The sequence below is a fragment of the Mesoplodon densirostris genome, chromosome 8 (genome assembly GCF_025265405.1).
Source record: "Mesoplodon densirostris isolate mMesDen1 chromosome 8, mMesDen1 primary haplotype, whole genome shotgun sequence".
Lineage (NCBI taxonomy): Eukaryota > Metazoa > Chordata > Mammalia > Artiodactyla > Ziphiidae > Mesoplodon > Mesoplodon densirostris.
The window spans coordinates 40,038,058-40,063,736 of record NC_082668.1 but is presented as its reverse complement, the minus strand read 5'-3'; the positions used below and the strand labels follow the sequence as shown (position 1 = coordinate 40,063,736).

General features: G+C 37.3%; 1 pseudogene; it reads left to right on the top strand.

The window, feature by feature from the left end:
- Positions 1-25,679, top strand: part of LOC132495488 (coiled-coil domain-containing protein 150-like) — a 92,554-nt pseudogene that overhangs the window by 55,960 nt on the left and 10,915 nt on the right.

Sequence of the window (25,679 nt, the reverse complement as noted above, 5' to 3'; positions counted from 1 at the left end):
GGTCCCATTTGTTTTATTTTTGCTTTTGTTTCCTTTGCCTTAGGAGAAAGAACCAAAGAAAGATTGCTACAATGTATGTCAAAGAGTGTTCTGTGTTTTCTTCTAGGAGTTTTGTGGTTTCAGGTCTTAATTCAAGTCTTTAATCCATTTCAAGTTAATTTTTGTAAATGGTATAAATTAGTGGTCCATTTTCTTTCTTTGTCAAGTGCCTGTCCAATTTCCCCAACACAGTTTATTGAAGAGACTACCTTTTTCCCATTGTATATTCTTGGTTCCTTTGTTGTAAAATAATTGACCATATATGTGTGGGTTTCTTTCTGGACTCTCTGTTTTGTTCCATTGATCTATGTGTCTCTTTTTATTCCAGTACCATACTATTTTGATTACTGTAGCTTTGTAGTATAGTCTGAAGTCAGGGAGCATATGTGAACTCCAACTTTGTTCATTTTTCTCAAGATTGCTTTGGCTATTCAGGATCTTTTGTGGTTCAATATAAATTTTATGATTATTCTAGTTTTGTGAAAAATGTCATGCGTTTTTGATAGGGATTGTATTAAATCTGTAGATTGCTTTGTGTAGTATGGACATTTTACCAAAATTTCTGTGAACATGGGATATCTTTCCATTTCCTTATATCATCTTTAATTTCCTTCACCAGTGTTTTATAGTTTTGGAGAGTATAGGTCTTTCACCTTCTTGGTTAAGATCATTCCTAGGTATTTTATTCTTTTGGTGTGATTTTAAACAGGATTGTTTTGCTTTCTCTTTGTGATTGTTCATTGTAAGAGTATAGAAAAGCAACAGATTTCTGTATATTAATCTTGTATCCTGCAACTTTACTGAATTAATTTATTCTAATAGTTTTTTGGTGGAGACTTTAGGGTTTTATATATAAGTATAATGTCATCTGCAAATAGTGACAGATTTACCTTTTCCCTTCCAGTTTGATGCCTTTTATTTCTTTTTCTTGTCTGATTCCTGTGTCTAGGGTTTCCAATACTGTGTAAAATATAAATGGGAAGAGTAGGCATCCTTGTCTTGTTTCTGATTTTAGAGGAAAAGCTTTCAGCTTTCCAACATTGCGTATGATGTTAGCTGTCGGTTTGTCATAAATGGCCTTTATTTATGTTGAGATATGTTTCATCTATGCCAAATTTTTTTTTTTTTTTTTTGCGGTATGCGGGCCTCTCACTGTTGTGGCCTCCCCCGTTGCGGAGCACAGGCTCCGGACGCGCAGGCTCCGGACGCGCAGGCTCAGCGGCCATGGCTCACGGGCCCAGCCGCTCCGCGGCACATGGGATCCTCCCAGACCGGGGCACGAACCCGTATCCCCTGCATCGGCAGGCGGACTCTCAACCACTTGCGCCACCAGGGAGGCCCTCATCTATGCCAACTTTGATGAAAGTTTGTATCATGAATGTTTGTTGAAGTTTGTCAAATGCTTTTTCTACATCTGTTGAGATGATCATGTGATTTTTATCCTTTGTTTTGTTAATGTGGTGTATCACATTGATTAATTTGTAGGTATTAAACCATCCTTGCATCCCTGGAATAAATCCCGCTTGATCACGGTATATAATCCTTTTTATAATTGTTGAATTCAGTTTTCTAATATTTTGTTGAGGATTTTTGCAACTATATTAATCAGAGATGTTGGCCTGTAATTTTCTCTTTTTGTGTGGTGTCTTTGTCTGATTTTGGTATCAGGATAATCGTAGGCTCATAGAATGAATTTGGGAGTGTTCCCTCCTCTTCAGTTTTTTGGAGTAGTTTGAGAAGGATAGGTATCAGCTCTTCTTTATATGTTTGTTATTGATAGAATTTCCCTGTGAAGCTGTCAGGTCCTGGACTTTTGTTTGCTGGGAGTTTTTTGATTACTAATTCAATTCCACTACTAGTGATCAGTCTGTTCAGATTATCTCTTTCTTCCTCATTCAGTCTTGGAAGATTGTATGTTTCTAGAAATTTATCCATTTCTTCTAGGTTTTCCAATTTGTTGGCATATAGCTATTCATAGTATTCTCTTCTGATGTTTTTTTGTACCTCTGTGATATCAGTTGTAATTTCTCCTCTTTCAGTTATTATTTTGTTCATTTGTGTCCTCTGTCTTTTTTTCTTAAAGTGCCTGGCTAAAGGCTTATTGATTTTATTTATCTTTTAAAAAAAAACAGCTCTTAGTTTCATTGATCTTTTCTATTGGTGTTTTTTTTTTTAGTCTCCTTTTCATTTATTTCCTCTCTGATCTTTATTATTTCCTTCCTTTTGCTGACTTTGGGCTTTGTTCTTTTTCTAATTCCTTTAGATGGTATGTTAGGTTGTTCATTTGAAATTTTTCTTTTTTCTTGAGGTAGTCCTGTGTCGCCATAAACTTCCCTCTTAGGACTGTTTTTGCTGCATCTTGTAGATTTTGGAAAGTTGTGTTTTTATTTTCGTTTGTTTCAAGGTATTTTCTGATTTCCTCTTTGATTTCTTTACCTACCCATAGGTTTTAATAGCATGTTGTGTAGTCTCCACATGCTTGTGGTTTTCCCATTTTTCTTCCTGTAGTTGATTTCTAGTTACATACCATTGTGTTCATAAAAAAATGCTTGATATAATTTCTGTTCTCTTAAATTTGTTGAGACTTGTTTTATGGCCTAGCATGTGATCTATCCTGGAAAACATTCCATGTGCATTTAAATTTTATTTTTTATTTTTTAAAATTTTTGGCTGCATTGGGTCTTCATTGCTGTGTGCAGGCTTTCTCTGGTTGTGGCACGCAGGGGCTGTTCTTCATTGCGGTGCGCAGGCTTCTCATTGCAGTGGCTTCTCTTGTTGTGGAGCACGGGCTCTAGGTGCACGGCCTTCAGTAGTTGTGGCATGCGAGCTCCAGAGCGCAGGCTCAGCAGTTGTGGCACATGGGCTTATTTGCTCCGTGGCATGTGGGATCTTCCCAGGCCAGGGCTCGAACCTGTGTCCCCTGCATTGGCAGGTGGACTCCCAACCACTGTGCCACCAGGGAAACCCCCATATGCATTTAAAAAGAATGTGTATTCTTGTTTTTGGACGAAAGTCCAGTAGATATCTATTAAGTCCAACTGGTCTAATGTGCCATTTAAGACCACTGTTTCCTTATTGATTTTCTGTCCATTGATACAAGTGGAGTGTTAAAGTCCCGTACTATTATTGTATTGTTGTCATTTTCTCCCTTTATGTCTGTTAATATTTGCTCTATATGTTTAGATGCTCCTGATTAGGTTCACCTGTTTTATGTACATATATGTTAATGAAAGTTAATCCTATTCTTGTACAGATCCCTTTATTATTATATAATGCTATTTGTTGTCTTTTGTTATAGACTTTATTTTAAAGTCTACTTTGTCTGATATGAGTATTGCTACCTCAGCATTTTTTTCTTCTTCCATTTACATGAACTATCTTTTTCCATCCCCTCACTTTCAGGCTGTGTGTGTGTCTCTGAGATGAGTCTCTTGCAGGCAGCATATAGATGGGTCTTCATTTTTATCCAGTCAGCCACCCTATGTCTTTTGACTGGAGCATTTAGCCCATTGATATTTAAAGTGATTATTGATAAGTGTGTACTTATTGCCATTTTGTCACTAGTTTTCTGGTTGTTTTTATAGTTCTTCTCTGTTATCTTCTTCTTTTACTTCCTTCCCTTGTGGTTTGATGATTTTCTTTAGTGGTGTGCTTGTATTCTTTTCTCTAGTTTCTGTGTATCTATTGTAGGTTTTTTATTTGTGGTTACTGTGGAGTTCATATATGTTGACCTAGAACTTTATGTGCTTATTTTAAACTGGTAGTCATTTAAGTTCAGATACATTTATACACTTTTTAAAAGCTACATTTTTTATCCCCCCCCCCACATTTTGTGTTTTCAATGTCATATTTTACATATTCATGTCTATCCCTTAACTATTTATTGTAGTTATGGTTGATTTTATAATTTTTGTCTCTTAATCTTGTACTAGCTTATTTAAGTAGTTGATCCACAACCTTTATCTTATATTTGCCTTTACTAGTGGGATTTTCCTTTCCTATAAATTCTTCTTGTAGCCTTTTCCACTTAGAGAAGACCCTTTAACACTTGTAACATCAGTTAGATGAGCTCTCTTAGTTTTTGCTTCTCTGAGAAGTTCTTCAACTCTCTTTCAATTCTGAATAATAATTTTGCTGGGTAGAGTATTCTGGCTTGTAGGTTTTTCCCTTTCAATACTTTAAATATATCATGCCACTCCCTTCTGACCTGCCAAGTTTCTATGGAAAAATCAGCTGATAGCCTTACGGAGGTTCCTTTGTGTGTTACTCTTTATTTTTTTTTCTTGCTGCCTTTAAAATGCTCTTGTTAACTTTTGCCGTTTTAATTATATGTCTTGGTGTGGGTCTTTTTAGGTTCATCTTTTTTGGAACTCTTTGTACTTCCTATACCTAGAAATCTGTTTCTTTCTTCATCCTCAGGAATAATTTTTTTCAGCCATAATTTCATCAAATACATTTTTAACCTTCTTCTCTTGCTCTTCTCCTTCTAGGACCCCTAAAATGGGAATGTTGTCCCAGAGGTTCCTTCAACTATCCTCATTTTTTAAAATTTGTTTTCCTTTTTGCTCTTCTGAATTGGTGATTTCCAATATTGTATCTTCCTGATTACTTATGCATTCTTCTGTATCTCCTAGTCTGTTATTAATTCCTTTTAGTGTACTTTTCATTTCAGTTATTATGATCTTCAGCTCCAACTGGTTCTTTTTTATATTTTCTAGTCCCTTGTTAAAATTCTTACTCTGTTCATCTATTCTTTTCCCAAGTTCAGTTAGCATTCTTATTACTAATGCTTTGACCTCTATATCTGGTAAATTATTTATCTCTATTTCATTAGTTGTTTTTTCAGGGGTTTTTTTGTTCTTTTGTTTGAAATAAATTCTTTTATCTTCTCATTTTGTTTTACTTTCTGTATCTCTAGGTAAAAGTTACTTATCCCAAACTTAAAGGGGTGTCCTTGTGTGGGAGTGTCCCTGTGCAGTCTGCTCGTGTCCAGTGGCTTTGTTGGGAGAGCTGAATCTGAAGTGAGCACAGGTTACATCTTCCCCCAGGGTGTGCTGGCAGTTACCACCTTAGTGGGAGGTAGGGCCAGAGACGGAGGGGCTAGAGCCAGAGCCAGGTGTGAGCTGGCATTTCTCCTCTGCTCAATGGCTGTAGCCACCCTATCAGGTGTAGGGCCAGGTATCAGGGTGCTGGAGCAGAAGCCCTAAGGGTCAGGTCCAGGCTGGTTTTGTTCCCTCTTAAGTGTGCACTCCCTCTCCCCTCCAGCAATGGCAGCCTTTGCCCTAGTGGGCAGCTGCATCAGAGCAAAAGGGTCCAGAGTAGGTGCCTGGCATGGGCTGGGGTATGCACTGGGATGGTCCCAGCACGTCAGTAGGAGTTCCAGGTAGCTCCTGCCCCACCACTTCTGCACACACTGGTAATGATTGCCCTCACCCTATTCAGATGTAGGGCCCAGTCTGAACTGCTCCATCTCTCCCAAGTGCTTATCCTCCTTGACAATGGCAGCCTTTACCTAGTGGGGAGCTGCTCCACAGCAAGAGGGGCTGGAGCTGGCATCCGTGCAGGCTAGGGCAGCTGTTGGGGTGGTCTTGGGAAACCGGCCAGAGCCCCAGGCCATTTTTAATCTGTTTCCTCTACCTTGTTCCTGGGAGTAAGCAAGCGTGTGTGCACTCTTCAGGAGCAGAGTCTCAGGTTCTTACAGCTCTCTGGTATGTCCCACTGATTTTCAAACCAGCTAGTGGGATTCATCTTTCCATTGTTGGTCCCCAGGACTGGGGTTCCTAATATGTGGTTCAAGCCCCAAAATCCCCAGGGAGGATCTCTGAACCTGTGATATCCCCTCCTCTTCTGTATCCCTACTAGGGACATAGGTCCTGACCTGATCACTTCTCCCTTCCTACCAAACTCTGTGGATCTTTCTTTGCAGCCTTGGTTGTAGACATCTTCCTGCCAGTCTCCAGTTTGTTTTCACTGAGAGCTGCTACACATATAGATGTGTTTTTGATTTGTTTGTAGGGGTAGGTGAGCTCAGCATCATCCTACTCCACCATCTTGATTCCCTCCATCGCATATGTTTTCCTTTTTGCAGAATTTTTATAACATTCCTAAAAAGAAATAACCCTGGAAATTGAGAGGCAAGGCAATAGAATTGACTTGTGCATGAGATGATACTGTTCTTTCACTCCATGTGAGTTTTGTCCCTAAAGTATCCTCAGAGCAGGAAGCTTGCCACTAATAAGGGTAGACCTGCCTTAAACCAACTTCAGTAGAAACACTGAAGTCTAAATTAGTGGTTCTCAGCCTTACCTACACAGTAGGCTCCCCTGGGGAATTTTAAAAACTCTTCATGCTAGGAAGTATATGATGTCTGCCATTTACTTTGAAATGAATCATCAAAAAAAGAAAAAAGAAAATAGTTTGGTAGATTGATACAGGAAATGATGGATGGATATATGATAAGTAAGTATAAAAATGTTAATGGTTGAATTTGAATGGCAGGTGTATGCACATTTCAATTTTTCTGTATATATAAATTTTTTCATAATAAAATATAAAGGGAAAACTCCCCATGACTGGGCTTGCACCCCAGAGCAATTAAATCAGAATCTCAGGAAATAAGTCATAGGCTTCAATACTTTTTAAATCCCCGGTGATTCCAATGTGCACCCATAGTTGAGCACCACTGGACTGAATGGTATGAAGTGAAGTCTGGTTAGCCTTGGCAGCTATAGAGCTGACTGAATAAGTAATCTCCCTAGAGATTTGCCAAACACCTCAGTGTTAATCTTATCTCATCTTCCCAAAGGACTTACCATAGGGTTAGCAGACAAGATCCAGCCCAGAAATGGCAGGTGATCTGAAAGGCAGTTGATAAACCATGGTTGTGAAACAGTATGTTGTCCAGTAAAAAGATAAAGCTGGGCTTCCCTGGTGGTGCAGTGGTTGAGAGTCCGCCTGCCGATGCAGGGGACACGGGTTCGTGCCCCGGTCCGGGAAGATCCCACATGCCTCAGAGCGGCTGTGCCCGTGAGCCATGGCCGCTGAGCCTGCGTGTCCAGAGCCTGTGCTCCGCAATGGGAGAGGCCACAACAGTGAGAGGCCCGCGTACCGCAAAAAAAAAAAAAAAAAGATAAAGCTATTTGGCCACTATTTGTGTGCTTTTAATTAATATTTTCCAGAGGCAGCGATGCACTTAAATATAATCATCTATACTTGTGTAACCTTGCACAAGTCTTAATTTTCTTGTTTCATCTTATTCACCTATGAAATGAGCTGGGGAAGTACACCTCTCTTATTTACTTCTCACTGGGAAAAGTGATCAGTGTAATAGGCTGGGTATATACTTTCTCCTTTGTGAAACTAATCATCTCGTAGAAGCTGTGGCCCATGATTTTGACCTGCTTTTAGCTTTCCCAAGAGAAATGAAGTATATTTTTAAGTGGGTGAGAAAACTCTTAAATACTCATAGCCAAATCTTAAACCCTTGATGCCAAACTTTAGCTGGGAGTTGAATACATTTTAAGATTTATTAGTGAGTCTGGTGTTACCTATCTAACCTTTTAAACCTTGATTACATGTTAGAGATCATCCTTATAATCTTAAGGAAAATACATGCCTTTTTTTCTGTCCATATTCCTGTAATAAGGGCTGAACCTTTTTGATAGCCTTTGAAAGGTGAAACACTTTTGAAACTATTGATTCACTGGTGTTTTTATGTCATGCCTTGGGTTGGCACATTCCAAAAGGCACTGACCTCATCAGCCCAAGGGAAAGTGCTCTTATATAGCACATTATTTTCTTTTTTAATTGACAATCTTGTGTTAGTTGCTGGTGTACAGCAAAGTGGTTCAGTTTTATATATATGTGTGTGTGTGTATATATGTTCTTTTTCATATTCTTTTCCATTATACTTTATTTAAAAATATTAAATATAGCTCCCTGTGCTACATAGTAGGACCTTGTTGTTTATTTTATACACAGTAGCTTGCATCTGCCACTCCCAAACTCCTAATTTATCTCCCCCCCCCCCCCCACTTTCTCCTTTGGCAACCATAAGTTTGTTTTTTATGCCTGTGAGTCTGTTTCTGTTTTGTAAATAAGTTCATTTGTATCATATTTTAGAGTCCACATATAAGTGATATCATATGGTATTTTTCTTTCTCTGACTTACTTCACTTAGTATGATAATCTCTAGGGCCATCCATGTTGCTGCAAATGGCATTAGTTCATTCTTTTTTATGGCTGAGTAATAGACCATTGTGTGTGTGTGTATATATATATATATATATATATATATATATATATACACACACACACACACACACATACATATACACACACACTCATCTTCTTTATCCATTCCTCTATCGATGCATATCTTGGTTGCTTCTATGTCTTGGCTATTGTAAATGTATAGCATATTACTCTCACAAGATAATCTAAAAGAAGAGCTACATATTAAATGTAATCAAAACAATAGTCTGCTGTGTGTTCTCTCAATTGGATTATAATCGATTAAAATATTACATATGAACCATATTAGATAAAATATTGTATTGTCAAAATTGACTTAATGATGTAAATACCGGGTTTTACGTGTTAATGCAGACTGTCAGAAACTGTCACCTCACACTCAAACATGATTTCAGTTTCATATATGGTGCTGTATACTATTGCATTATCTAAATATGCCCAAATGTATCTATCCTTTCTTATGTCGATGGAAATTTAGGCAGTTTTCAGTTGTTTGCAAATAATGCTGATATGATTAATTCTTGCACATGTCTTTGTACTCATCCAAAATATTCTCTATTCTAGGTATAATTCTTAGGAGAATTGCTGGGTTGCATGATGTACATAAATTGAAATTTACTGGAGTTTTTCAAATTTCTCCGAAAAGTAATTATACCAGTTTAGAAAGCAGTCTATATAAGAGGATGTAGAGTGACATGTGTTAACATGGATGAATCTCATAAAATAATACTACATACTGTTGAGGGATACATTTATAGTAAAATTATTTAAAAGGAATAGGGATGATAAAACACCGAATTCAGGATAGTAGTTAACTCCGGGATGGAAGAGATTTAGTTGGATTAGGCTACACAGAGGGTTTCAACTATATTAGTAATGTTTTATTCTTTTTAAGTTGAGTGATGAATAGAAGGGATGTTGCTATATATGCCTGAAAGATTTCCAACATTTTTTAAAAATAAATTTATTTTATTTATTTTTGGCTGCATTGGGTCTTCATTGCTGCATGCAGGGCTGTCTCTAGTTGCTGTGAGCTGGGGCTACTCTTCGTTGCGGTGCATGGGCTTTTCACTGCGGTGGCTTCTCGTTGCAGAGCACGGGCTGTAGGCCCGCGGGCTTCAGTAGTTGTGGCTCACAGGTTCTAGAGCGCAGGCTCAGTAGTTGTGGCGCACAGGCTTAGTTGCTCTGCAGCATAGGGGATCTTCCTGGACCAGGGATCGAACCCATGTCCCCTGCATTGGCAGGAGGATTCTTAACCACTGCACCACCAGGGAAGCCCCACACCTTTTTCTTGTCTTTAAACATACGTTAGTGCTTTATGCTCACTTTAATCTACCACTGGCCCCATCACTCTTATACCAACTAGATTCAAATATTATGTTAGCTGCCTAGCCCCTTAGGAGCAGCTGCATTTGTGATCTTAATTTAGAGATTATTTAAAGGTTTTGTTTGTTTTGTTTTAATAAATTTTTATTGAACTATAACATATTATACAGAAAAGTACACAGGATACAGTTAATGGATTTTCACAAAGTAGAGGTAACCATGTGACCGGCACACAGAATATTCCCAGCACCCAGAACCCATTTCATAGCCTTTTTCAGTCACTATCCCCCATGATGTTACTATCCATCATCCTGACTTCTAATACCCCAGATTAATTTTTGAACTTTATATAATAATACAGTATATAGTTTTTGTGTCTTGTTTCTTTCACCCAGCATTATAATTGAGAGATCCATCCATGTTGATTGTTGTTGTACTTCTTTGATTTGAATTGCTTCATGGAATTATATGACTATTATTAAGGGTGCTGTGCTGAAATGATCAGTTTTATGAATGTATTTTCATACTTCTAGTCAAAATACATAACTCTGGCAGTTTAGGTTGTTTCAACTCTGTAGCTCATTTCAAACTTCGGGGTAACGTTGTAGGCTTGTCCTACTTTATTTCCAACTTATCATATGTATCGAAGAAGAAAAAACTTAGGAAATTTATTAATAGCATTAATTTAGAATACTTGCATTATAAAACACATAAAAATAAGGGCTTCCCTGGTGGCGCAGTGGTTGAGAGTCCGCCTGCTGATGCAGGGGACGCGGGTTCGTGCCCCGGTCCGGGAAGATCCCACATGCTGCGGAGTGGTTGGGACCGTGAGCCATGGCCGCTGAGCCTGCGCGTCCGGAGTCTGTGCTCCGCAACGGGAGAGGCCACAACAGTGAGAGGCCCGCGTACCACAAAAAAAAAAAAAAAAAATTTCCTTTTCATCCATTTCTTAGGTGTCTCACAGTTTCTATAGTGTTATGTTTTTATAGTTTTATATTAGAAAATATATGTAAGGGGCAATATTAGGGTAGGAGATTAAGAAGTACTACTGTGTATAAAATAAGCTACAAGGATATATTGTACATTACATGGAATATAGCCAATATTTTATAATAACTATAAATGGAGTATAATCTTTAAAAATTGTGAATCCCTATGTTGTATAGTTGAAACTTACATAATATTATAAATCAACTATACCTCAATTTTTAAAAATATGTATCTCTATATATTTAGATCATTTGAAACAATAGGAGGATATGACCTTGACCTAAATACTGGTATTTCCGAGACTGCCTGGTAAGCTAGCTTTGGAAGCTACTTGGATTTTAATGACACAGAAACATCAGATCTCTGAGGGCAGCAGGATTTATTTGCTTCTGTGTTCTTCCCCATTTCAGTGTCCTGAATTAGAAATTCTTCCAAAAAAGAAACCCAGTATAAAAAGTAAAGTGCTTTATAGATGAGAACATGCCATCTGACAAGTTTCAGGGCATTTTATTGAGTACTCTGAGGCTGGGGGTAGCATAAGTTACCTGAGAAATATTGTGGAATAAGGATATTCTGTGTTTTGTTTGAAGAGAGGCAAATCTAAAATTCTTGAGTGTTCATCAGTATTTTCCACTGAGTTCTAAGGTTAACAGCAGTTTGCTTACGTTTAAAATGAGAATAAGTGTTGCATCAATACCTCTCTTTAGAGGAAGCCATTCTAATTCTGAACCTTAAGTGAATACACTTAAGGGGGAGCCATGGAACATGTTTTATACTGTACACTGTGGAAAAGAGCACCAGAAACAGGCAAAGATGAGAAAAAGGATTCTGCTGATGGAACAAGAGAGATTTCCTAAGACAAAATGTGTTTTCATGTGTTTCTAAAAAAAACTAAGTATTAGCACTCAAATTTTAACAGTTCTTGAAAACAATTAGTGGCTACCACCAAGAGGAGTTTGCCCTTCAGAGGTGGGAAACAAGAAAAGATACTGAGAGAGGAAAAAGTTGATTTAAATTAAAAATTTTGGATGAAATTTTTTCTGATTCAGAGATAGGTTCAGTAATGTTAATTGTCTATTTGTATTGAGAGGGTTGGGAATAAGAGGAAGAAAATGTAGAAAAACACACAATTTGGAGATTTGTGAGTAAATATTAATGATTTTATTCCCCCAAATCATCTTTTCTTTAAAGTGAAAGATGTGAGTAGTCAGCTTTATGAGTTAGTTTTCAAATAATAATTCAGCCTATAAGAATTCTGTTAATTCAACTTTCGTAATTCTCTGTGGGTAAACACAAGACTCTTGTCTCCTTACATATTGACAATTCTAATTATCCGTACTCAGAAAGGGTTTTGAATACTAGATACCACAATTTCTTTAAAATTGAAATATTTTACCCACAAAGTCTCACTGTTATATTCATGAGTCATGTTAATTTGGAGTTTCCATAAATGCTATAAACCAAATGAATTACTCAGTACATCTATAGGGCTATAGCCTATTTTATTTGTTGAAATAGCAATTTTAGTTGAAATAGCGTCATTAGAAAAACAGGATCGCTTTTTACAAGTTTTAAGGGTTTTTTTTTTTTTTCTGCAAAGCTTGTGACATCTTTTTTTTTTCTGTTTTGGAGTATATATATATATTTCGTTAATGAGACTTGTTTTTTTATTCTTCTGTTTTTCCTCTAGATAAAAGTTAAGCAGCTAGAAGAACATCTACGTTCTTTTACTGAAACTAGTTCACAGAACGACCATCTACGCAAGTTGAATAAGGCACTAGAGGGCAAATATGCTCAGGTGTGATTAATAGCTATAAAACAGATTGCTTCTATGTTGTTTTAATTAGCTTTTAAGAAATTGGTGACTTTCTCCCCACCTCACCATATGATCCCAGAAAGATGAATATTCTCTCACTTGACTCAATTTATCAAAAATATTTTAAACACCCTCGATGTACAAGGTTCCACTCATCCACAGAAGAATTCATAAAGATGCCTGAAGCAGTATTGGGACATTCAACTTGCATGCTCTAATTGCAGGATTAGTAATGTACTCGGCAGACTTTATTATAGAATAGAAGGTTATGCCTTTCAGAAACAAAATAGATTGTATTGTGAGCATGCATAGGGAACATCATCATGATGAAAGCATCGAGAATCTCTATCATAGAGGAAGTGGTTTTTCAATTTGAGCCTTAAAACTTTCGGCAGACGTGAGGAACAAGTATCTTTGGGTTTTTAATTACAGGCGAACGCAGAACTCATTGCCAACAAGATATACCTGCAATAGCGCACTTGAAAGAGGTATTAGTAGTGAAGGTGCTTACTTGTTAGCATGGTGGCTATTGAGACTGAGACTATTGAGACTATTAAAACTGTTCATAGGTCACATAACAATTTAACATGAACAGAGAAAATTAGACAAAGAAGATATCTAAAACATTTAGTGAAGAAAATAATCCAGGAATATGTTACTAAAAGAAAGTGATTCATTTCAATGACTTACAAATTTATCACATTATTTAATTTTAATTTTTAACAGTGTAAGCATGTGTAACTTCTTTAACTATAACGTTTGTGTATGTATACCCTTGGTAACCAAGCAACTAGAATGTGTCTTCAAATGGAATGCTGCTAGGGTTCTAACAGTCTGACTATACTGGTAAAGGGGACCTCATTAGACAAGCTTTGTTTCTTCATGAGGACATACTTTACACTAGTATTTTCTTCATTCTGAAAGCAAAGGAACACATTTTTAAGTATATTTTCCATCCCAGCTTCATTTAGAATATTGTGTTGTTTCTCATAGTAAAGGGGGCACTCACTGAAAAATAATTCTAGGTTTAGTGGATTTTGTCTTTTTAAATTGGTGATGCCTCCAAGAAGAAGGAAGTTTCCAGAGAGACCTGCATCTTCAAAATTACTTGAAAGCCATAGGCCCCGTGTCAACAATGTAAAGAAACGAAGTTTATCAGTTGTTTTGCCCAGGGTTAGGCCAAACCCTACACACCATGTGACCTTTGCACCTACCCTGACTTCTGTGAGGTCTTCTCAGGAGATCGGAGACTCTGAGATCTCTCTAAAGACTCTTTTGAATGCCATTAAAACCATGGAGGGAAGACTGGAAGGTAAAATAGACATTCTTGCCTCAAGACCATTAGAAAATGATGAGTCACCAAATTTTCTTCACCGGGATTCGGTAAGTGAAGGCCACAAATTAAATCATAAGGAAATTTCAGATTTATACAACAGTGAAGAAAAGTAGTAACATCTAGAAAGATAACGTTTGGAGGTGTGAGTAACAACATGGAAAGAACTTCTTCACAAACAGGAAAAACTGATGACGTAGATCAAAACCATCATTCTGGCTATTGCATACTTAGTTTTTGTTTTGGACACAGAAATGTCATATTTGGCTTAAGAGTAACCATTGAGATTTTTAATCTAATTTTCACTTTAAAAATTAATGCTAATAGTCTTAACATTTACCGTAAAATGGGTAAAGCCTGATTTTAAAGTAGAAATACATAAATAGAAGCCCTGAGAACTTGAACACTGGAAAATACTTTCCAAAGAAAACTTACTAGAGCATCCATCTTTGTTTGGTATTTAAAAATAGGAAGTACTATAGCTTGTCTTCTAGAGTTAACTACAATTTAGACCCTTTCTGTAAGCACTTTTGCTAGTGGCCTTTTCATTTTTATAAATATTTTATAAACACTGGTAAAATTATAAAAAACTATATGCTTCCTAATGTACTTTTCTAGAACAAAGTCCAATAGGTTTTCAAAACCTTATAAGTTAGCATCTTTGGTACTATTCTTGAATCCTTACAGAAGATGTTAAAGTATTTTTAATGTTACAGGTTAAAAGTTTTAAGGAAGTATAATATTGAGGAAGATGTGGGGAAAAGGCATTCTTCTTTGCTGCTGTTTGGAGTGCCCTTTTCCTGTGGAGGACAATTTGGCTTTATCACTCTACACCCACAGTTGTACTTTTTCCTACAGATACACTAGCTTGTACATAAGACATGTTTACAAGGTTACTTTCTGAAGTATTGTTTGTTATTAGCAAAAGACTAGAAACAACCAAAATTCCATCAGTAAGAGGCTGGCTAAATAAATCATGGTATATCCATAGTTTGGAATACTGTTTGAAGATATATTTATCTTAATCATAACATATCTACTATTAGGTTAAAACAGTCAAGGTTCAGAAGAGTATACAGAGTATTTTACTATTTGTGTGCAAAAGGGTTGGGGCGATGAAGTATACATATGTATTCACTTTTGAATAGAGTCTCTCTAAAATGAATCGTAATAAATTGGCAACATTATTTTCGAGGAAGGAAACTGAGTGGCTGGGAGATTTTTCACTTTATCCTTTTGTACCTTAAGAGTAATGTGAATGTGCTACCCTTCCAGAATAATTTTATGAACATTTTATTTTCAACAGAAGTAAAAGTAGAGAAAGGATGGTCTTTTCAACAAATGTGCTAAAGCAATTGGGTATCATATGCAGAAACAAAAAAACAAAATACCTTTGATCCATACCTCTTACCATATATAAAAATTAACTCAAAATGGATGAAAGCCCTAAAGGTAAAACCTAAAACTGTAAAACTTCTGAAACATAGGATGAAACCATTGTGACCTTGGATTACACAAAGATTTCTTAGATTTGACATCAAAAGCATGATCCATAAAGAAAAAATGTAACATTGACAATGTATGCTCTTCAAAGACATTGTTAAGAAAATGAAAAGCTACAGGCTGGGGGAAAAAAACATTTGCAAATCACATATCTGATAAAGGTCTTGTCTCCACAGTTTATTAAAAACTCTCAAAACTCACTAAGAAGGAAAAACAACCCGAAAAAAAAAGGCGCAAAGTATTTTATTTATTTGGTGAACACACGTTTCACCAAAAAAGATATACGGATGATAAATAAGCACCTGAAAAGATGTTAAACATCAGTCATTAGGGAAATGCAAATTAAAACTGCAGTGAGATACTACCACACACTATTAGAATGTCTAAAATTGAAAAACTGATTACCCCAAGTGTTAGTGAAGATGTGGAGGAACTCTCATACATTGCTGAAGGGAATGTAAAATCACTCAGCCACTCTGGAAAATAGTTTGGTATTTTCTTTAAAAGTGAGACATACTACTACCATACAACCCAGCCAGTCCACTCCTATGCATTCACCAAAGATAAATGAAAGCATATATCTACACAAAGATCTGTATACAACTGCCCAGAGCAGCTCTACTTGTAACAGCTTAAAACTGGAACAACTCAAGTGTTCAGCAGAACACTATTCAGCAACAGAAAGGAAGAAGTATTGATATATAAAGAAGAGTGAGTGAATCTCAAAATAATTGTGCTGAGTGGAAAATCATTCAAAAATGAGTACATAAAATATGATTTCATTTATATAAAATTCTAGGAAATAAAAGTGAATTGATTGTGACAGAAAACAGGTCAGTGGTAGCCTTGGGTGGATGTGTAGGAACAGGGAGAGATAGAAGTGGGGGAAATTACAAAAAGGCATAAGGGAACTTTTGGGATAATGGAAGTGTTCATTATCATGATTATGGTTTATACATATATCAAAATTGTACACTTTAAATATACATAGCTTATTGTATTTCAGCTATATCTCAGTAAGGCTGTTTTTAAAAATGTGAATGTATTATACTAAAATTAATTATTTTTAAATGTTTAAAATAACATTCTTGAAATGACAAAAACTGTAGCGATAGAGAACAAATTACTGGTTGCCAGGGGACATGGGATGAGTTTGGGGGAGGGTGTGAACACAGAGAAGTAGCACAAGTGAGTTCTTTGCGGCAGTGGAGCAGTTCTGTATCTTGATTGTCGTGATGACAGGAATATGTGCATGGGGTCAAATTACATAGAGCTATGTGCATGTGTGCATACACAGATGAATGCAGGTTAAAAAAAATGGTGAAGGGCTTCCCTGGTGGCGCAGTGGCTAAGAGTCCGCCTGCCGATGCAGGGGACACGGGTTTGTGCCCCGGTCCGGGAAGATCCCACATGCCGCAGAGCGGCTGGGCCCGAGAGCCATGGCCACTGAGCCTGCGCGTCCGGAGCCTGTGCTCCGCAACGGGAGAGGCCACAACAGTGAGAGGCCCGCATACTGCAAAAAAAAAAAAAAAAGTGAAAATTGTAAGTTTTGTAGTCTAGTTAATCTCATTAAAGTCAATTTCCTGGTTTTAATGTTGAACTACAATATAAGATGTCATCATTAGAAGCAGGGAAAAGAGTGCATGGGGACTCTGCACTAATTTTATAAACTCCTGTGAGTCTGTATTTCAAGATAAAGTATTTTTTAAAAGAGTGGTATTTAGAATAGTATGATGAATCTGAAACAACTGTGTAGATATACTAAAAGTGTTTCAGAGATGTAAAATTCTAATACTTCTAACTAGGATTAGGACACTATTTAGAACACTTCTGTAACACTGTTTTCTTGACACTATTTAGTACTTATTCACCTTTGCTTTTATGATATTAATTTACGTTGTATTTTCAAATTCTGTGATAATCAGTTTCTCCCCCGTTTTTCATCTTAGCATCATTGTCTTATCTCCCTTACCTTCATTCTGCGCTTTCATAGAGATTGACATATATTAGAGATTTGCCCATGTTTATTAACAGATTTTTTTTTGCTTTGTAGTTTTAAGGGGAAAAACAGCTACTAAAGCTAGTTTTTATTTACAATAGTATATAAGCATATTTAATTAAACATTTTAAATTTGGTTTCTAAATTGCTGTGTCTTATTCTAATTGCTGATTTGACTGTGCTTTGGGAGAATCATTTATCATTTCTTTTTTTCTACTAAGGTGAAATCCATTCTTGAAAAGAAAGAAGGGGAGCTCTCACGAGTTGTGAAGGGTCGGGCTGCAGCCCTGAAAGAGAGTCAGAAGTTGAAACGTGACCTCGAAGCTTTGGAGGGCAGGGAGAACAAGAAGGCAAGACATCAGTCCTTCCTGAAGTCTGTTACTGAAATGAAGCGCTTCTGAAATCTTTCATGAGCCATATTCTTTCTTTTCTTGTTACCTTTAGTAAAAAAGAATGAGGATTGATCAGAGGAGGATTTTTTTTTCCCTAAAGAAAGGATAACTTTAGAAGAGCTCTAAAATATTTCCTTTAAAAATACATGATTTAGCTCCCAATGTTTTTTTTTCTTCCTGTCTTAAAATAATCAAAAGTCCTATTTTTTTCTGTTGAAACACATCTGACCTTGGTAATAATAACCACCTACTTATGTATTATTAATGTGATATAACACTGTTAAGATTTTATGTTAAGTCAAATTACCAAATGCTTTCTGCTTAACAGTGTGTGTACTTAGTGGGAAGAGAGGTAACATCCCAAACTTCTTGACAGCAGGTGCTAGATTTTGCCCCTCTGAAGAGGGCTGTGAGTCACATCATTCTTCAGCAGCTTCCACTTATGGTCCTCTTTCCTCAGATAATTCTGATGGGCTTCAAATGTGTTATCTTCTTCTGACCCCATGGTAAGATAGCTGAGGAGGGCTAGCACAGGCCAGTCTGGAACCACCTCTAGACCCAAGAAGCTGTTGGTCCTTATGTCTCTAGTTAATATATGTGCTGTGACACGACAATAGTTAGGATGCACTGCAGAGTTCTTCATAGGATCCATATGATCTAGGGTCTAGTTTTCTTTTTCTCAAAGTCAGAATAACTTAAGAAACAAAATAAATATAAAATATAATTTAATTATTCCTCTTAGCATTCTACCAGACCTGGTTTCCATACTCTTCTAGAAGTCATGGGACTCAGCAGAAGAATAACCAGAAAGGATCAAATATCTTTGTCTTATTTCATTTTCCATTAGGTGGGAAAATTTCAGCAACAACTGGCAGAAGCTAAAGAAGACAACTGCAAAGTTACAATCATGTTGGAGAATGTGTTGGCTTCTCACAGTAAGATGCGAGGCGCTCTGGAAAAAGTGCAAATAGAGCTTGGGCAGAGGGATGCAGAGATTGCAGGCCTCAAGAAAGAAAGGTACCAGAGATTATTTTTCTGTCTTTGTACTTGTATTTTTCTGCTGCCTTGTAGTAAAGAACAGAGTGCAGTCAAGAAACAGTCATTTTCTATTGATTCCCTTGTGAAAATAAAGTAGTAAAATCGTATTTAAAGAACTAGCAAATTCAGGAAAATCTGGAATTATAAATAAAAATGATATCCAAAAATTCTCATATTTTGTAGTGATGTAAATAAGTATGTATTCTAGAAATTCATGTGATATATGCTGTTTTATCCTTGCTGTTTCCTACACCATTTATACCTGCCCTTGGGTCTACAGAATGGTAATTGTCAAGATTAAAGCCAAGTGTCTACTTCTGTTTGAATTAATTATCCATTTATTAGTATCCTATTTATTTTAGATGAATCATTCTGAGAACTACTTTTAGCCATGTTTTATAAGTGAACTCCTTTAAATGTTTCAAAAATTACATAAAAGTTTCCCTTTTAGGTTAATGAACAAATGGTTTGAGTTTAATCAGACCTCTAAGACATATTTTAATACAGTAGTGGTGCATATTGCCTCTGTGTTGTGGGAGAACAAGTGAGTTTCATATTCTTCATTGTGCTTGTTTTTTTACATATTATGAATCTGTATTACCTCTGAACTTAAAAAAAGTCAAGGGGATGGTATTAAAAATAGTTTACTATTCACAATAAAATTCTGGGTAAAAAGCAGAAATCTCAACAGCAAGCCAGTCCATACAGAGGTGATATATTTTTGTACTAGTAATATATATAGTATAAAGTTACCAGCCCATGTTAGTCATTAACATGTACTGATACTTTAATATATAAAGCCAAACTGAATCATAAATGGGACAAGTTTTTAATCCATAGGAAAATTAGTTTCTTAACCTGAAGCTGAGGCTACTAATTGTCACCTGCCAACTCTCAGATATTCTGAGCATCTGTAGCCCACTGCATATGCCATTTGGGCTTCCTGGAAGGTGCCCTGTAACTCCCAGTGGTATCATTCCTAGATGGTACTTTTCTATGGTCACTCTCCCTGTGCCCTTCATTTACAGGGCTCTAAATCAAGAGCAGGTACAGAAGCTGGAAGCAGAAGTGGACCAGTGGCAGGCCAGAATCCTTGTCATGGATTTCCAGCACAACACTAAGGTAGAAGCCAGGTTTTTATAGATGATAATGTTGATATTTTTTATTTTATTGGGATATTGCTATTTTGGAAAAATGGAGTAAAACAATCGGGTAAATTTCCTTTCCATTCAAGTCTGAGTTTTGTACAGTGACATATTTCCAAATGGGGAATGGGTCTGTGATCTTACAGTGAACCATTTATTGGCAAACCAGGACCATAATTATGCCTAACTCTCTATCTTATATGGTCTGCATTCTTTTCATGTATTAATGCATAAGTGAAGTTAAAGGGCTTAGAAAACAACATAACTTTAGTCAGAAGTAGCTAGAGTGATCCCACTTAATAAGGAGGCACACTCACATGTTTATAGGTGTATACACACATGAATATGTATCTACACGTATGCACACATATAAAATAGAGATATTTCCTATAAAAAGCTTTTTCTAGAAGGATATACAAGGAACAGTTGCCACTTCTTATCTCTCTAGGCAGTGAGACCAGAGGGTCATAGGATCAGGAAGGGGAGTTTAACTGGTTTAAAACCTTAGAAATTAGGATAAATAAGTTGGCTCTATTTTCCAAAACTCTCTAGTGACCAGTGGAGCATACCCTTCCCACCACCTTCTAAGAGTCTCCTAAGGACTGTCTGTAATAAGTTCTCACATATATATATTCCAGGCATCTGGAGTCTTTGGTTCTGGTTCCAAATAATTATTGTTTCAGAGTTTAAAGAGTGAATATACAGTGTTATGGACTTCTTGTATCTCTTACAGTGGAATTAAAAACAATCTTCTTTCTTCTCTCTTTCAGATAGAGGCTCTACAAAAAGCTCTAGATGTAGCTAGAGAAGAACACAGGAAACTGGCTAAGAGCCTGGAGCAAGCTCTCCAGACAAATCATCAGCTGCAAACAAAGCTTTATCCTGTTCAGGAGAAATTGGAAAGCAAAGAACGTGAGCGACGGAATTTGGAAACCTTCATGTAAGGGCAGTATAGTCACAGTGGAATTAGGGAAGAGCCTCTGGGAGAGAAAGTTTGGCTAATTCACATAAACCCGTTAAACCCTTTTTCCCTACTTTGAGCTAGTACTCCCAGCAGAGCCATGTGAAGGAAGCAGGCATAGTTGAGCAGAGCAGATATTAGCTGGCTGGGGTACGCTCCTTTTCAGCTCTTCCCTCATATAGTGTCGGTCTTCTTCTGTACATGAAGGTTTAAACCAAGTTGGAAGGGATACTTACATGTTTCTGCCAAACCTTTTCTATCAGAAGCTTATGTGTCCTTTAAAAGCATGATTTGGAAAAGGAGGAACAGAAGCATGGATGGGAATAACCCCTCCAGGAGTGGGATAATTCCATTTAAGCAGCTGCTAAACCATTCATTGTTTTCCATTTTTTTCCTGAGATTAGTTAGGTCAAACCCATCAAGTTCAGGTCAAGCCACTAAAGTTTTTGGTTAAACTTTATCTAGGCAAAGGATTTAGATATTAATAACATCCCATGAAAATTTATACCCAAGGGAAATGCATTGTGCACGTGGATCTTTATTCCTTTCACGTAGTGAACATACTGATATAGCAGACAAGTATAAGCTAAAGCAAAGAAGGTATTTTTCATATTTGTAATCTGTACAAATTTTATATTCTGGTGAAATGTTGCTGGCTCAAGACTACTCAGTATTGGTTAAAACAAGAGCATGTGTTTCACTCTTTTGGGTGGATCTCTTTATATTGAATAACTTTTTGTTTTTTAATGCTGTAGGTAAATGCTTATTTCTTCTTCTTTCTGTTAATGAGTTCCAGATCAGTGATTTTTACCTGGTGGCTGATCTGCTTCTCATTGGTAAATGACGCCTACTAAGATGTTTTCTAAAGGTGATTTATCATGTCTCTTTTTCAAAACAGAGAACGGATGAGTGAAGAATCCAAAATAGAAGCAGAGTTGCATGCTCAACGCCTAAATGCTCTAAGAAAGCAGTTTCAAATTGAGAGAGAAACTGCAAACAAAGCAGCACAACGGGAAGTGACTGAGGTATGGAGGCAAGCGAGAAAAGTCTCCCTCTAGGTGAATGCCTTTGAAGAGGAGAACCAGCTACAGGAGTTCCGAGAATGGCTACAGTTGTTCTTTGGTCCTTCTAATCCCCCTTTTGCCAGCAAGCCAGATACGTCTCTATGCTGTTTGTAAATTAACACACAAAAAGTTTCTGATATACAGTTATCTGCCCAATGAAGGAATGCCTTGGTGACAGCCTTCCCATTGGAGAATAATAACTGAGTGGGAAGGAGGAGACCGCCATCTGCTAGACAGATGGCAAATCACCTGTCTCCTCAATTCACTTAACTAGCATCCATCATGCACCTATCTCCTCCTAAGAGGCACAAGTAAAAACAGCAGAAGATGTGGTCCGTGCTAAATTACCCCTTATTTAATTGTCATCTCCACTCTTTACATGAGACAACTAGGAAGACATCAGAAGATGTTTCCTGGATAGCTAGAAGCTGTGTACAATTTTAAAGGAATTCAGAAGTAAGGGAAAGTTTGCTTTAGGCTGGTTGGGTGATCGAAGAAGAGGGGAAGCTTGACGCAATTCTACAGGGTTGAGACTGGCAGAGCTGACAGGGCTGTGACACTCTATGTAAGAGGATGAACAAAGCTTAGTTACAGAAATAAATAGGACATGTGAGCAAAGAAAAAGGATTTGCCTCTCTTGGTCAGAGCAGAGACTTTAGGAAATTTCTGAGAAAAGGGGGTTAGCTTAGATGAGACCAGCTGGTAGATGGCCTTGACTCCCAGAATGTTGGATGGAAAGTATTAGGTAACAGTAGAGCACTGTAGGTTTCTGAGAAGGCTGTGAGCACAATGTTAGGTCAGTTAGTCTGTTAGCAGTGGAGAGTAGGTAAGAATGAAGAGAAACTGGAAACATGGAGGCTAAGGGGAACTAGAGCATTTACTCTGGGCTTCAGATGATTAGAGCCAAGCAAAGTGTTTCTGTTGAAAATAGAGAACAATCAAATCAAAAATCCATTTTAATTAATAGAAAAATCAGACACTAAATGTATCATAAGCAAAGGGGAGGGAGTAATTAAAATAATTCCAAGACTTGGTTGGGGTGGCCAGTCTGTATTTTGCCAAATTTAGCGTATTTAGCAATTGCACTTGACAGCGCACAGTCACAAAATCAGATTCAACCGTTTATATGATGCTTTGTAAATTGACAAAGCACTGTATAAGTGTTAAAAATATTACAGAAATAATTTCTGTGGGAAACAAAAATGGGCACTGAAATTAAAAGTACCTTTATTCAGAGAGAGTTGTTCAGAATATTTAAAAGTTTAAATCCTTTTAACAGGGATCAGTAAAGATGGTGAACTTGTGCAGGAGAGACCAAGGAACAGTATGAGTGTGATGTCTTGAGCAGTCAGTGGCAGGGGTGGGCTCAGGGTGCACTGTTTAAGACTCCCAGCGCTGCCTCTTATTAGCAATGTGTAAATTTACTATCTGTGCAGATGACTTCACTTTTGAGTCTCAGTTTCCTCAATCAAAATGGAAATCATCACAACTGCTTTCCAGGGTGGTTTTGAGGGTTAGTTTTTAGGGCTTACCCAGTTTTGACAAAGCTGTGATTGAGGTAATGGTGGAATATCTAACAGAAATTTAGTTGGGTGATAATAAAAGACTAACACTGTAGTGTGAGGTTAGGATCTGAGGGAATGAGCTAGTATAAAGAGAAAAGGTAACAAATAATTTTGACTTTTTTCTTTGACATGTTAAATACCAGCCACAGAGAATACCACCCTCCTATCGTCTCCCTCCTCAGCTGCCGTCTCTTCTTCCTAAAAATCCAGTGGTACTCATTTAAGGGCATAGGAGGGAACTCTGTAAAATGATTTAAGTAATGTTAAAAGATAAATTGAGGAATAATAAAATTAAGTTTATTTGAACAAAAATCAATTTGAATCAGGCAGTATGCAACTGATTGCAATAGACAGGCGCTCTGAGGAGTTGTATAAAATGAAAGACTTTTATAGGCAGAGGGGAGCAGGAACAAGGAAGTTATACTAGGCAAAAAAGTAGATTAGTTAGTAGTAGCAGAGTTACTTCCTTTAAGGGATGGCAGGGGTCTGTCAGGCAGATTACTCACCTAATGCTGATCAGGCCATTCCTGATTGACTGGTTTAAGAGTCCTTTTCTGGGAGAGCCAAAACTGTAATTAAGTCTCAGTTTGGTGACATAAGGTTTAGCATAAGTGACTTCATTGTGGGCCTGTTGTCTTGTTTTTAATAGTAATCACTATGTTATTTTTCCACTAGACAAGTTTATTAAAATTTCTAAACAAAAAGCAGTATTCATAAGAAGTATAAACTACTATGTAAATAAGCTACAAGGATATATTGTACAGCACAGGGAATATAGCCAGTATTTTATAATAACTGGAGTATAATCTATAAAAATTTTTAATCACTATGTCATACACCTAAAACTAATATAATATCATAAATCAACTATACCTCAATAGAAAAAAAGCAATATTATAAAAATACATGCAAGGATAGTCAATAACCGATAGGTGTATTTACATAAACTCCATATAATTTATTTTCACTTCTCCATACATGAGGTCACAAGTGACAGAAAGAGACGAGCTTAAGCTTTAAAAAAAAAAAAAAAAAAAAAAAAACCTTTAAAGCACAGCAATGAGCACTGAGCAATTAGTGTGTGCCAGGCTCTATATTCCTTCTCTGCCTCCTCTTGTTTAACTGTTACATGAATCCTATGAAGTAGGCTATTCACATACTTTTCCAATGATGAACCTGAAGCTTAGGGAAGTTAATTATCTGAAATTACTTGACTAGTGTGTGGTGAAGCTGAGATTTTAACTTCTGTCTGATTCCAAAGCCATGCTCTTAGAAAGCAAATGACGAACATACATTTACATTATCTGTTCTAAGAAAAACTGTGTTCTTTAGTGTTAAAAATTATGAAAATCACTGAGAGTGTTTCTCCACAAATCTACTTATTATTATTGCCTCACTTACCCTCCTTTTTTAAATATCTATTTATTTGGCTGTGCCAGGTCTTAGTTGCAGCACACAGGATCTTTAGTTGTGGCACACAGGATCTCGTTCCCTGACCAGGGATCAAACCCGGCCCCCATGCATTGGGAGCACAGAGTCTTAGCCACTGGACCACCAGGGAAGTCCCATCACTTAACCTCCTTTTTAAAAGAAAGGTCCAAAGAGAACAAAATATAGGGACACAGCTAAACATAAGCTTCTCTTACTGAATGGAAGGTTAAAATGTTCTAATTTTCCCTTTGTATCCCACAGCTGAAGAAAGCCCTTGATGAAAGCAACTTCAGATCAGTGGAAGTATCCCGGACCAACCAGGAGCTGCGGCAGAAACTGACAGAGTTGGAAAAGATACTGAACAGCAGCAAGGAGAAAATAAAGGATCAAAAGGCCCAAATTAAGTTCCACTTGTCAGCTAGGGCGAATAATGCTCAGAACATAGAGAGGAGGAAGGTTGTATGAGAAACCCTGACTCTCCTCTCCTCCTTAGTATCTGATGAGGATCCAGGCAGGCAGTGGTGTCTGGGGAAGATGGTTTCAGAGCCCCCCCACCACCATGTGTTCTCTGGGAATTACAGCTACACCTGGGAAGTGGGCAGATTGCCTGGGGGGAGGTGGGGGGAGACTCTTTGTCCCGCAGAGATACTGCTGCATCAGTGTTTGGTTTCTCATTAGCTGCCAGTGTCACATTCTGGCTCCCCAGCTGTCTCTTCCACAGTGATTGTACAAGACTTAGCTCTTTCGGGGTCAGGGGGCTGGATGGGAAGGAGAGCCCAGCAGGAACTGGTAACTGTGGATCTCATGTGGGATTCTTTCTGTCA